Below are 14,300 nucleotides of genomic sequence, written 5' to 3' on the forward strand. Positions count from 1 at the left end.
TAGATTTCTCCTATATTTAAGGGATATCATTGAGGTGGGGAATGAATATACAGAAAATCAGGATCCATTCGCTAAAATTTCAACTCTTATCTGATTGCATTTGCAAATCCAGAGAAAGCAACCTACTGTATGTAATTTATATTTTAACATTTTCATTTGGTCTGTCACTTGATCTTTCTCTTTGGAGCTAAATGGCCCCAGTGTACACACAGGAAGACTTGCAAGAAAGTGAAGTCTTACTTTTTAATTAGAGCAAATGTGTTAAATGGATGTAAAGTAATTTGAATACAGCAGAGGCCTCTTAAATCTCTATCAATAAATCTGGAATTGCAGCAGGTCTATCTCTGTGCCATAGATTTAGTTAAGGTTGAGCTTGAAATATGACAGTGAAATGAATTTGTTACTAATGCAATCAAGCATTTCAGTAATTCATGAGAAAGTAATTCCTCAATGTACATGACTCACTTAATAATTTAAGATGTTTCAGACTAGAAAATAGAACCAATGAGCTCTTTATAGATTAAAAAATAAAGACATTTAGGACCTGTTCCAAGTAGTACATTCCTTAAATTCATATTAATAATCATGCTATTTATTTTGTGAAATGAAAAATTGGGGGGTGAGGGTCTGTTCCTTTGTGATGTTCCTATAGACTCCACACAAAAAATATTATTTCCTACATATTAATAATCTGCTTGGTTCTGACTATATATTAAACATTTGAGTAAAATACTCAACCATTGTACTAGTTGGATGTTCATCTTATATAACAGATTTATTATAGGTAAAGATTTATTTTGAGGAGCAATGATCAGTGTAAAAGATCAAGGTTTTATAAATATCCATTTTGACTTTGTCTATTTTATAGGCAACATTTTTTTTTTTTTCTAGAGACATTTATTTGAACATGCTGCCTGGCCTGTATTACTTGTGTTTCAAAAGGGATGAAATAATTTGACAAGATATAAAAGGGTAAAAGTGTTTTTTCCCCCAACTTGATATTCACTATATATAGTCTCTTTGCCAAAAAACTAGTTGTCAAAGTTAAAAAAAAAAACAAAAAAACAAAAAAAGTCCAAACCTGTAGAGAATTTTTAAAAGAGTTTACTTGAGCAGAACTGGCAACAAATGCCATGGAGCAAGATTTCAAATGCTCTGGAGAATTAGTTTTGTAGCTTCTTTTATGTGCTTAAGATTAAGTAGGGGCATAAGGAAGATAACATGAGGGTGGGAGGAAGCAAGGCGGGGATTAGATTACAAGATTGTTAACAGAATTTTGTGCTCTCTTGAGGATGGTTACAGTTTATTTCAAAGGTGTGTTAACCTAGATGCACAAAACAATGGACAGGGCTTGCTTAAGGCAAAGATAAGCCTTTTACTAAAGACATTATAAGCCTGGGGCATGACTACCCACCATGACCTGCCCAGTTAGAAATTTATGATCAGATCACCCTGTGAGGTTACTTTCCACAGATCACCTTTTTTTTTTTTTCCATCCACACAGTAAAATTTATAGGCTTTCATCTCTTTTTTTATACTTCTGATTCATTACTATGTTTTTTTCTCTCCATCCAATGTTCTATGTGTTTTAAGAGTTCTCTCCAATACTATAAAAATGCTCTTATTATTATTGCTTTTGATACTGGATGTTCAAAAGTCCTTTGAAAAATATTGTATGTAGGGGAGCAAAATGTCTCTTTGGCATGGAGATTACTTTAGGATGATTACTTCCAAGAAACAAAAGGTTCAGAAAGAGCTTTTTGCCATCCCCTTAACTGCCCAAAAGAATTAGGTAGAGGGCTTATTCCAGAAAGAAGAGCCCTCTCTAGAATAACTATAAAGAATATGATCTGGATGTGGTAGACTGGGAGGGCTAAGCTTGTTCAAAGTCCTTTCTGTGTGCATTTGTCTCTGCATGGCAGAGCAAACATTTGTTCACCAAGCATTGCCATGTGCATTGCTCTCCTTCTCCTTGAAGGCCCAGGCCCCTAGTCCCTTCTCCTGAACTCAGAATGTCATATAAGCTTCAGTTACTGGCTGCCCTCTGGGCATGATATTATTATTTAATATACAAAATTAAATTTAATTTTCTCCTGATAATCTGTCTCATGTCAATTTAATTCTTAGACCAGCCAGAAGAACCTAGAAAAGTAGAGGAGAAAGTTTTCTTCCCTGACATGTATCAGCTAGAGTCTCTTAGCTACATGTTTATTTCAGCTCCTTAAACATTCTAATAATGTTGGCTTTAGACCGTAGGATGTTTTGTTATTTAAGTTATGTAAAACCTGTTGAATTTGGCAATGAGCTTTGAGGGAGATTATTTTAATTTAATCCAAGTTAAATTCTAGCTGCAGAATACTTCAAGACAATATCTGGGTGAATGAAAAAGGGGCTGTGTAGCAAACTCGACAAGCTCAGGGTGGGCCACATGGCAAATGTGACAAGCTCAGTGACTGAAAGTAACCACACAGGATAATCTGATTATATATTCATAACAAAGCCTTGGGTCTGCTGATCACAGAGACAGTTCCAATCAAACTGGTATAGTAGGCAGGTAGACAGGCAAGAGTAGACTAAGAACAATAGGATAGGTACTGGTCACCCAGGGTACAAAGTCCAGAGTGTCTAGAAATGGACAATGGTAGGGTGGGACCTCATCCCCAGGGTGACCTTTTCTTCCCCTAGCATATTGTTGGTCATGCGATTTAAGCCCCCTGAACTTTCATATCACTGGTCATGTGGTTGGGACCCCCCCTTGTCCTTTCCTCCCCTGACATATTGATAGTCATGTGGCAGACCCCTTAGAGGAGGAACAAGGGAGCCTCATATGACTTCCACATAAACTCTTGAATGACCACTTCCTTAATTATTAAACCCTCAGAACAATGAGGTTCTGAACCACATCAAATAATCTTAAGAACAAAGCCTCAGGTCCTTGACTACAGAGTCAGGATTTTGGCCAAACTAGAGATAACATGTAGGCCTCATTTGTGTTTTACCTCTAGGCCCAGAAAAACAACAAGACCAGGCTGGGCAATGCCATGGCTGACATCAAGACGAGCTACAATGCCCTCATGCTGACTAATTGGTGGATACTACCTGGAAAGCTGATGAACATTCTATTGAGATCCTCCCCTAAGACCTCCAGATAAAAAAAACCTTAAGATGAAGGACCCAGTGTATCTCTTGAGCACACCCATGCCTTTCCTCCCCCTTTCTTTCCTCAAGGCAGGCACTTTTGCTTTCTTTCTCCTAAACTTCAAGGGCCCTTATTTTGCCTCTGTAACTTGTTTTCTGAGCCCACTCAGCCTACCTGGCTCATTTCTTCTAAGGCTCACTTCATCTACATGTGTGACTTTCTAAATAAACTTTTACTTGTATTTCAGTCTTGGCTCTGAATTCTTTCTTAGCCAAAACTGAAGAACTGAGATCTAACATCTGGTGCTGTTAACCATTAACAAAATTAGAGATAACAATTGGACCTCAGTTGTGTTTTAGCTCCAGGCCCAGAAAAGAGCCAAAACCAAACAAAGAAATGCCATGGCTGATATCAGGACAAGATACACTGATCAACGCCCCCTACCTTAGCTCTGACCAGTCGGTAGAGACCCAGACCTTGACCACAACCATAACTACCTTAGTCACCATGATTATTTTCCCCAAATATAATCCTTCCCATGGAAGTCAGTGGGGAGTGAAGTCTTTGAGCATTAGTTCATCTGTCTCTGGGTAAAGAGCACTTCTTAAAAATAAACCCTTACTTTTTTGACATAAGCTCCAGTTCCTGTCATATTGGGCTCTAATGCATGCAGGCAAACAAACCCCTTTAGTCCAGTAACAATTTTTAGAAACTCTTTATAAAATCTTCTCTGATAACTAAAATCCCTTCAGCAAATTTTAAAGCTTTGAGTTAGGAATTGAGCTAGAGGAGTTGGAGATAAATGCTCAGCTAGGTCAAGACTCTTTTATTTATTTATTATTATTTAGGTTTTATGGGAGTAACGAGGACTTAGTGATGTCAGTTTTACTGAGAAGTTTCAATACGGCTCTATATACTAAAAAAAAAAAAATGACAATATTATGTAACAGAGTGACATGCTTGGTCTCTGACTTTTTCTTGTGCAAGCCTGTGGTTTTTCCCATGGTCTTCAGGATAATAGGTCCTGTTTGGTCTTTTACATAGACATGCTAATCATCAGAGGAATTCTGCTAGTGGCTTGAGTTTTACAAAAACAGCCCCTCCCATTCCCACTTCCTTTGATATAAAAAAAGACAACTCTGTACTTTTAAGATGTATTTGAGGAACCACTAAGGCTCCCATCTTCTTGTTTGGTGACTTTTTAATCAATAAAACTTCCCTTACTTCAAACTCGAACATTTTGAGTTTAGACCTCTCGAAGAGTCCGGCACACTGACTTTGAACCAGTAACACTACACAAATTTTATGTGTCTAAATGAAAAACTGTGGGTAAAATACAAAGGTCCTTAATTTTTTACTATACCTCTAAATTCACAGTGTCCTACTACTCAAGGAATCTGTTGCATCATTTATACTTGTGTTGAGATAATAGACTTCCAAACTTGTATAAATATTCATGAGTTTATTTGAATCAAATGGAGGACAACTACCAGGAAGCAAAATCTGAAAGGGTTGAGGAAACGCTCCAGAGAATTGCACTTTTGAACCTTATTTTATACATTACAATCAAAAGAGAAGATGTAAGGGGGTTATATGAAATTCATTGGTGATTGATTAGAAAGGTGGGAGAAAGCAAAGTGGGGAAAACTCTGGGACTGGATAAAAAGTAAAATAAATAAGCACATAATTCTTTTATACAGGTGGGTACAGGATAGTTAACAGTTAAAAATTAACACTATAACAATAACAATGAGGGATTCCGTGGTCTCTGCTCTGATGCAGTGATTGTGCCCTGGCTGGCGTAGCTCAGTGGTTAGAGTGTCAGCCTATGCACTGAAGGGTCACGGGTTTGATTCCCTCTCAAGGACATGTACTTGGGTTGCAGTTTCCATCCCCGGCCCCGGTTGGGGCACATGCAAGAGGCAACAAATTGATGTGTCTCTCTCACATTGATATTTCTCTCTCTCTCTCTCTCTCTCTCTGTTCCCCTCCCTTCCTTCCACTCTCTATAAAAAAAATCAGTGGAAAAAACATCCTCTGATGAGGATGAATTAAAAAATAAATAATTAATTAGAATTAAAATTGAAATACATATAAATATTTTAACATAATACCCAACTGCAAAATCAGAGCTTAATAATGTGGATGAAAAAGGAACTATATACTAAACCTGACAAGCTCAAGGGAGGCCTGCATGGACTCCCTACAAACTCAGAGACTTCAAGTAACTATCTAAGATGCTCTGAAATTAAAGGTACCACAAAACCTCTCACTGTTAGTGTTATCATGTTAATTGTTAACTGCTAACTATCCTATATCTGCAAATGTAAAAGAAGTATGTGTCCATTAAGTTTACTTTTTATCTAATCCCAGAGAGTTCCCCATTTTGCTTTCTCCCACCTCACTAATCTATCACCAGTGGATTTCATGTAACTCCTTACAACTCCTCCTTTGATTATGCATTAAAATAAGGTGCACAACTGCCATTCTCTGGAGCATTTTCTCAACCCTTTGAGATTTGTTTCCCAGCAGTTGTTGTCAGTTTGGCTCAAATAAATAAATAAATAAATATCTACAGGTTTAAACATTTTATATGTTGACAATATAAAAAAGTATCATGATTGTTATCATTTGTATTAGAGTAATATAGTAGGAGTAGTTTGCTCTCTGCTTAACCCAAAAGTCAGGTTAGGTTGGCTCATTCATTAGTCTTACTGTTGTAGCTATCTAAATAATTACAACACAAAGTTTTTAAAAAAATTTGGGCTGTATGTCTCCTTTACACATTAGAGTTTGATTAAGCTAAGAAATGATCCATCATGGATAGAATGCTGTACAGTAATACAAGTTAATTTAAAAATTAATCTCATATATTTTAATTGAAAGAAAGAAAGATATTACAGAATTATGTGGCATTTTTCTCCACTTTTCTTGGAAGTCACTTTGATGTAGGGCATGATTCAATCACTTTCAGAGGGCAGGCCAAACCAATTTCCATGAAGCTAAGTTATTGGCCTAGAATTTTATAAGATTATGCATTTTAAAAGCTGGAAGACTCTTAGAAATCCATCAATATGGATTGTTCCTTGGACTAATTTGGGAAACTTAACATTTTTAAGAGAGTCAAAACACAAATTAGCATATTTAAGTTGCTGAAATATCTTATCATGATGAAATCTATTCAACTTTATTTCCCCAATGTTTCCCACATTTAACTGCAACTCCATACATCTCTTATATGTATTTTTACAAAACACCTATTAACATATTGAAGAATGCATTAATCTTGGGTAACAACTTCTTTTATAGAGAGGAAACTGAGAACTTGTGAAATTATGAGAATCGTAGAAGAGAACAGTATGAGGGTGCCTGCGTCTGTGTTTGTAACAGAGTGAAATGGTGGGCCTCTCTGACTCCAAGCCTGCTTTGTTTAATCTCTTCTGCTTCTTCTTGCATATCGACATGAGAACACCAGAAAGTGTCTCTCCCTAGGAGCTAAGAGATGTATGTACTGTTTATCAAAGATCTTTGGGATCCTCCAGAGCAAACTGAAATCAACTATCACAATCTTCCTCACTCTTCTGGTGCCCAGATGTCTGCAGTGGTCAATCACCTCTTGCCTCTCCCTTTCCTGCTTTCCTTGGCATAAAAGAAGCCTGACCTCTGTACTTTCTTGAGATGGATTTGAGGAACCACTAGGTCTCCCATTGCCTTGGTTGACACCTTCTTGATCAATAAACCTTTTTTTACTCTTAACTCTGACTTTTTGAGTTTTGGTCTTTCAAAGGGTTGGGCACAGGGACTTTGGACAGAAAACATGTTTAGTTTTTAAAAACAATTATATAGCAACTCCTACTGTTTCTTATTCACCCAATAATTTCTGAGAATGTGAGTCACATAAAGGTCACTAGCAATTTTTTTTTCCCTGAAAGTTTCTTAGTTGAACAGAACATAACTTTGTTTGAACTGTAGTAAGACTATAATGAGCATAGTAATGACTCACAAATGAGGACAAACTTTTCCTCTACACTTTTAGGTTCAGTTGTGGTGGGTGTGGCACTAAGAATTAAAATGACAATGGACAGATTAAAGAGAAAAAGAGCATACATATTTATTGATTTAAAATTTTATTTGCATGGAGTCGTCATGAAGAAGTGAATATCCAGGGAAGCAGTGAGATTTAAGATCTCTTGTATAATTTTACTAGGGAAAGAGAGGGGCAAAGGTCCCTGTGAGAACAAATGACTTATTAGAAGGGCAAGGAAAGGGCATTTACAAACATACAAATCACCTTTTTTTTTAAAGAAAAATGGGCCCTTAGGAAAATAGTATTTATGATAGTTTTGTTACAATGTCTGTTTGGATGTAGTGCTGACTTCCTGTATTAAAGAAAATAATTTTTGGAGAGTGGGTTTTATGAAAATTGATTTCTTTTGGGAGGTTTCACTTTATGCAGGTAAGGAATTTCAGGTACTCAAATATCTACACCTCAAAATAATTCTATGCCAAAGTGGCATATTTTGAGGTGGCATATCTCTGTTCTGCTTCAGAGCTCATAATAAATTAGTAATAATTGATATATTTGAGACAGCATGGACTGATTTTGAAGACAAAATGCTAAGTGAAATAAATTAGACAAAGATATACTGTATAATCTTACTTGCATGTGAAATTTAACAAATAAAAATAAAAATAAAAACAAGTTCATAGATACAAACTTCCAGTTATAAGATAAATAAATTCTGGGGGATGTAATGTACAGCATGGTGACAATAGTTAAAATACTCTTTTATATATTGAAGGTTGCTATGAGAGTAGGTTTTGAAAGATCTCATGATATAAAAATTGTGAATTTATTAGTGTTAAGCAATAAATATATGTTGATGGCTTGATTAATTTTGGAACACTCTGATAGACATTGCTAAAGAGACCTTTAGAGTTGTAGTTCTAAGAACTCTAAAGACCAGTTATTTTAACTCACTGAATTTTCCTCTTTCCTGAGGAAAAAAAAAAAATTCATTAAATTGATGCAGTCAGTTGTAAATCACATTTTGTGTCCTTGACCTAAGTTTCAAGTAGTCTATTTTGCAGGTGGATATCAAGTGCTTCTGTCCTTTGTAGATTTGTATGTACATGCTGTTTGCCTTTACATTTAATGTTGAAGTTGGTGCCAAAAGAATGATGTTCTTTCTATTCTAGTCCATGCTTGGGGTTTACTCTTGTAAATTAAACTTGACATAGTAGAGGTTGTTTAAAAGCCAACTGTGTGAATTTTCAAAACCTCTTTTATCTGGCAATATGGTATAGAAAATTGAACCCCATGTGGCCATCAGTGCAGTATATTAGCTACAGAATGTGTTTTGAGGTAACTATGTTTGTAAGTGCTTTGAGTCTATAGATCTAAGATCTTATCTTGTCAAATAGCTGATTTTGGAAAAAATTCATAGAAGACCAAATGGCCCAGTAAATTTTATCTACATTTTTTTGAATTCCTTTTTTTAAAAAACTGGATACATTCTTGCTTTGGGTTAACAAGGCACACAGTCTTCAGTGAGACTTGAACAGAATCACACTATATTCTATCAGAGAAAGCATCAGTATTCCCTGACTCACTGTGTGCTAAGGGAAAACCCATATAGAATGACGATACATAAGCCTTGTGATCTGGTTTGTTGGAGTTTATATTTGACTACCTTTATACAAAATGGCCATTGGTGTAATTGAAGCAGAGACAGACCTGTTCTGTGTGGTCATGTAGTTTTGATCAGTTGCTAACTCTGCCTAGAGGACAAGGAACGCAGCTGCCAACATATAACTTTAAATAGAAAAAATACTTAATAAGTGTTTTTAATGATAGTGATGGGAATTGTAATGCAATGAAAATGCACTTCAAGAAAATATATGTGAATGAATCTGCTTGGTCTTACCAAAGGGAAATTTTCCACCACTTCTTTGGAAAGATCACATGGACTACTTTCATCTACATCACAAAACGCCATGGGCAGGTGGGTCAGAAGTGTTTCTCTAGTTTTCCACTCTCAAGAAAAGATGCCTATTGCTGGTCCTAATTGCCTCCTGTCCCATTAAAAATAAAAGGGAGTAGTGAGCACAGAGGTTTTCACCATATGACTAAACCTACAAATACTGTAGAGGTAAGAGATCATGCTGAGTACAGCTTCCCTAGTATAAGTGTCACTTGTCTTGGTCTCCCTGCTTTTCTCATCTGTGGCCTCTCCAAGCCCCTTTGGTCTTGTTGGCTTATCTTTTTGCACTTTTCCTTTGCTGCTACCTTCTAGAATCACCTTTATAGCTGAAGTGAAGTCTGCTCTCTAGAGTAAGCTTCTCTGCCCATGGTAGTCACAGGACCTAGAAATAACTGAAGGCTTGCCTTGTGGATCAATATGAATAAGCTAAAAGAGCCACTATGTGAAGATGTTCTAAGGCTAACTTAATTACATGTATCTGCTTACACCAAGATTGCTTAAGAAACAAGAGATATATGTGAAAAATGCCTAACTCAAGATTCTTCTTAGTATTTCTTTAAAATCACATTTTTCCCCCCTTGGTTGACTTGATTTTTGATCAATGATTTTTACTTCATATAAGGTTTACCAGTGAAGGTTTCTAACTAGATAGGTGAGTGCTTGGTTCTCATTAATTTTAATAAGCACTAAGGAATTAGATTTTGTCAGAGCAGCTTGATGTAAAACTGTTTCCCAGTGGGTTGTTTTTATTCCATCTACATCAGAATAACCTGACGTCCATGGGACGAGGCTCAGAAATTTGTTTTTTATGAAATATCAGCTACTTTGCCCACTAATATCTGTGACTAATCTGTATAAAGAGCTTAATAAATACTTTAGAAAAATATAGACCTGAATTAAATCCTGGTGTGGGAGGGCAGAACAAGTGACCCCAAGATGTGCCCCTGTGGTATGCAGGTTATTTTGAGCTAAAAGCAATTTTAGCTTCTGGCTTAAGTGAAAATTTTGTCACCTCCACCCCCAACTACCCAAAAGAATTTGAATTAGGGGCCTTGCCCATAATAAGCTATTATCAGAGGTAACTTCTTTTGAACTATCTATTGGGCAGGGCAAACTTCTATTTACTAAACCTCTGCTTTTCTTTTTTTATTTCTTTTTTATTTATCTTTATTGTTGAAAGTATTACAGATGTCCCATTCTACCCTCCCCCCATTGACCACCTTCCTCCCTGCCACTGCTCCCACCCTCTCCCCAGGCCTTCACTGCAGTATTGTCTATGTCCATCATCCTGCAAAGACCTTTTGAAGCCCCCCAGGTACATTATGTAATCTTCAGCTCAGATATCTCATATACCCATGTTCCCTTTCTATCTCCAAACCTCTCATGCATGTGGGGGGTATTGACTCTCTCATGCAGGGTTGTCTCACACACACACACACACACACACACACACACACACACACACACACACACACACACACACACATCTGTTTCTTGAGACCATTGGAAAGAACCTTGTGTGTAGAAGAAAGTTTGTTTTCCCCCACGCGGATTTAGTTATTTACTACTTGCAGAATCGTTGGGATAATGTAGCTTAGCTGAGTCTTTGATTCGTTATTTGTAAAATAGGAGTATTTTCAAAACTTCCATATTGATTGAGAAAATAATTATGTGAAAAGGCCAACAAAGTGTCTAAAATAGCGTGTCTACTCAGAGGTAGATTTAAAATAAAACTCGTATACGCCCTGTTCAAGAATTTGGCGTGGGCCCTGCACTCTGCTCGTATGGTCATATGTGTTTGCCAAATTTGCAAAATTAAGATAATCAGTTAGGTTCATTGCTCCTTCTACTATAACTCCTATAATGCTGTACTCCTTTTGTTTACCAGTGTAACGTAACTGTAAGCATTATTAAGAGTTAATTAAGAGATGTTGAATTAATAACGTTTTTAGTTTGACTTGAGTGAGAAATATTTATGTGGTTTGCAGATGCCCAAGAGTAGGCTTGGCTTCCAGGAATATGCCTACCTTTCTTTGTGAGCACTCTCCCCATATCAACACCCACAAGTGCAGGACTGGCAGTTATTTGGCAATGTGATTCTGTTCTACAGTAGCAGACACTGACAGGAATATGTGGGACGTGGAGATGAAGAAGGTCTGAAAATATGGAAATGTAAACCATTGTATTAAAAACATTCTTATTATCAAATGTATAATATTGTAAGCAAAGGATAAGGGTCTTAACAATGCCAACTAAAAGCTTAAGTTCTGTCAGAAATTAAACACGTGTAATTTTAAGTGCACAATGAATTATTTTTATACTTGATAGGAAACCACACTCAGCAAAACTATCATGAGTTTGTGAGCCAGATCTATAGAAGTGCTATAACCACAAAGTATGTCTTTGTGGAAGTTGATGAATCTGAAGTATCAAAAATAATAATAGGGGGCAAACTTGCAAATTTTAGAGAAAGGGCTTGATTTCAAAAAAAATATAACATCAAAAATTCTCAAGGATTATAAAAGCTAATAATAATAATAATAAAATTCAATCAAGCAATCTAGAGAAAAAACTGAACTACATTTATATTCTCTTTAGGAAAAAAAAATATTGTAAAATAATTGTTTTGTCCAAAGGAATCCGAATATTTACAATATAAAAAATGCATAAAAGTAAATTTTAAAAGTATATTAGATATAAATAATAAATAAATAAATTATCTTCTGTCTTTTTTCATAGTTGCAGCAAATCACAGTTCTTTTTTAACTTGATTTTTACTATATTTCTTTATGTCTCTAAATAACAGCCATGTTCATATTTAATTTTTATTTATATTTTTTGTACTTTAATAGGGCCCCAAACCTATTTAAGCTTCAGGTCCCAGGAAATCTGCATGCACAAGTATCCAAGGTGCATGGTGATAAAAACTATATTTATTGTTAATAAACATCATGCACAAAACAAAACACTAATTTGGAATAACAATTTATATCTTACAGTATGAACATCAAACTAAGCTATCTGAAGACATGATGAGAATTAAATACTTCTGTATTTTATTTAAGTTACAAAGTTAATAGAGAGTGATCATATTAAGATAAAAATGGGTGACAATTGACCTCCCTTTGATATTATATCTATAGGGTCATAGCAAAGATGACAGAATAGTAACTCACTTAGAACTCACTAGTTATAGGTCAGTGATTCATATTCACAAGTGGACATAGAAGATAAAATATGACACTGGAAAAGGGGGGATAAGCATACAATAAAAGGAGACCCAGAAGGTGGAAAACATTCTGATCTTCCACTTTAACATTTCCAAACATTACTGAGATTATATCACCATTGAAAACTAGAATTTCAGAATAAGCTTCACCACGATGTTTATTTTTCCCAATGACTTATTTTTCTCAAGAATTTTTCACATTGTTGCAAGCAATTAAACAAAAGTTAGACATATCTTTTTTTTTTTTTTTTTATAAGTTGACTTGGAGGTCATCAGATCTTGTGGGGAAAAAATACAAGTTCTTAAAAAGTACTACAGTTAGAAGTTAAGAAAATGTTATTAAAAGGTGGTACCAAAGTGAAATTGCCTTACAGGTATAATTTCAATAATTGTGAAACCATTAGATACAATTACCTTAGATGCCTTGCAACCCTTCTGAGGAGTTGTTTTTGAGGAAGGTACTGAATCTGGAAGTAATTGGAATGGGTAACAAAGTGTAATAGGAAAAGAAATTATGAGCTCTAAATATCCACTTTATGAAATGAATTGTAAGATAATCATACAAATTATGTTGCATTACTAAAAGTGAAGAAGAGTGAATAAAGTTAAAATTATTTATTTCTTATTTATGGTTTTCATTCATTTCTAAAGGACATATGTTTGTATAGATAAAACTTAGCATTTAACATTACTTTGATCATTGCCTGAGCTGAATTATAATTTGTCTTATTAACTTTTGAGGTTTTTTAAGAGATGTACTTTGGTTTTACTTAATTGCAGTATAACTTTTTCTGAATATTTAGTGATAGTTATAGCTTTCTGCCATTTGTAAAAGTTGTGGTAGCCTTGTAGTAGAAATAAGCAGAATAAAGTTGGAAACAACATGCACTTTTTCCCCAAAAGTTCAGAATTGGGTGGCAAAGCTTTGACGTTTCTAGAAGTACAAACTTCATGTACAAAAGAGACTTTAGCACCCTAGTGGGGACAAATTAATTGCACTTTATAAAATATTTTCTAGGCCTAATTTGTGAGGATAAAAATAATATGCTGGGGCTCAGCCAGTGTGGCTCAATAGTTGAGTGTCTACTTAGGATCCAGGAGATCAAGGTTCGATTCCCTGTCAGGGCACATGCCCGGATTGCAGGCTCAATGCCCAATAGGAGGCATGCAGGAGGCAGCCGATCAATGACTCATCATTGATGTTTCTCTCTCTCTCTCTCCCTCCCTTTTCCTCTCTCTGAAATCAATAAAGATACATTTAAAAAAATACATTGGAGAAACCTAAATATATTCAGATGAGTACATTAATTGACAGCATGCATTTCAATGATAAATAATTAGATTTTTAATTCCATTAAAATTCTGGTGATTATTATTGTAAAAAATAATAAAGGTCATAATTATCATGCCAGTCATCACTCGGATTGGGCCTCTAGTCCTGTTGCTTAATTACTAAAGCTGAGTTTCATTTACTCATCTAGTTAAGATTTACAAAAAACTCATAATATGCAAAGTGCTATTCTTAGAAACTATGGTGACAGTGTGAAATATGATTTACGTTAACTACTTTAAGGGGTTTTTAGTTTAAGAAGATATGAGGAAATCAATTTCAGTTTTATGTCCATGACTGGGAAATAACACTGAAATTGGAAAAAGATGTGAAATGATAGAGGATACAGGTGCCCTCCTATTTCCAAAGTTCACATGAAGCCACTTTGCTTTAACAAAAGACCTACATTAGTACAATAATGGGTTTTGGGTGGTGGGGTGTTTTTTTTGTTTTTGTTTTTTTCATAAAAGCAAAAATCCTCTTTGGATATCTTTCGGTTAGTAAATGCAGCTAGTAAAATGTAGTGATGTAACTCAGATTTTCAGAAAGCAAAGGATAGGCACCCTTCATTTTACATACATTTCATCTTACCAAAGATTTCTTGGGCAATCTCTACTT

Source organism: Miniopterus natalensis, chromosome 8 (assembly GCF_054644295.1).
Source record: "Miniopterus natalensis isolate mMinNat1 chromosome 8, mMinNat1.hap1, whole genome shotgun sequence".
NCBI classification, from domain to species: domain Eukaryota; kingdom Metazoa; phylum Chordata; class Mammalia; order Chiroptera; family Miniopteridae; genus Miniopterus; species Miniopterus natalensis.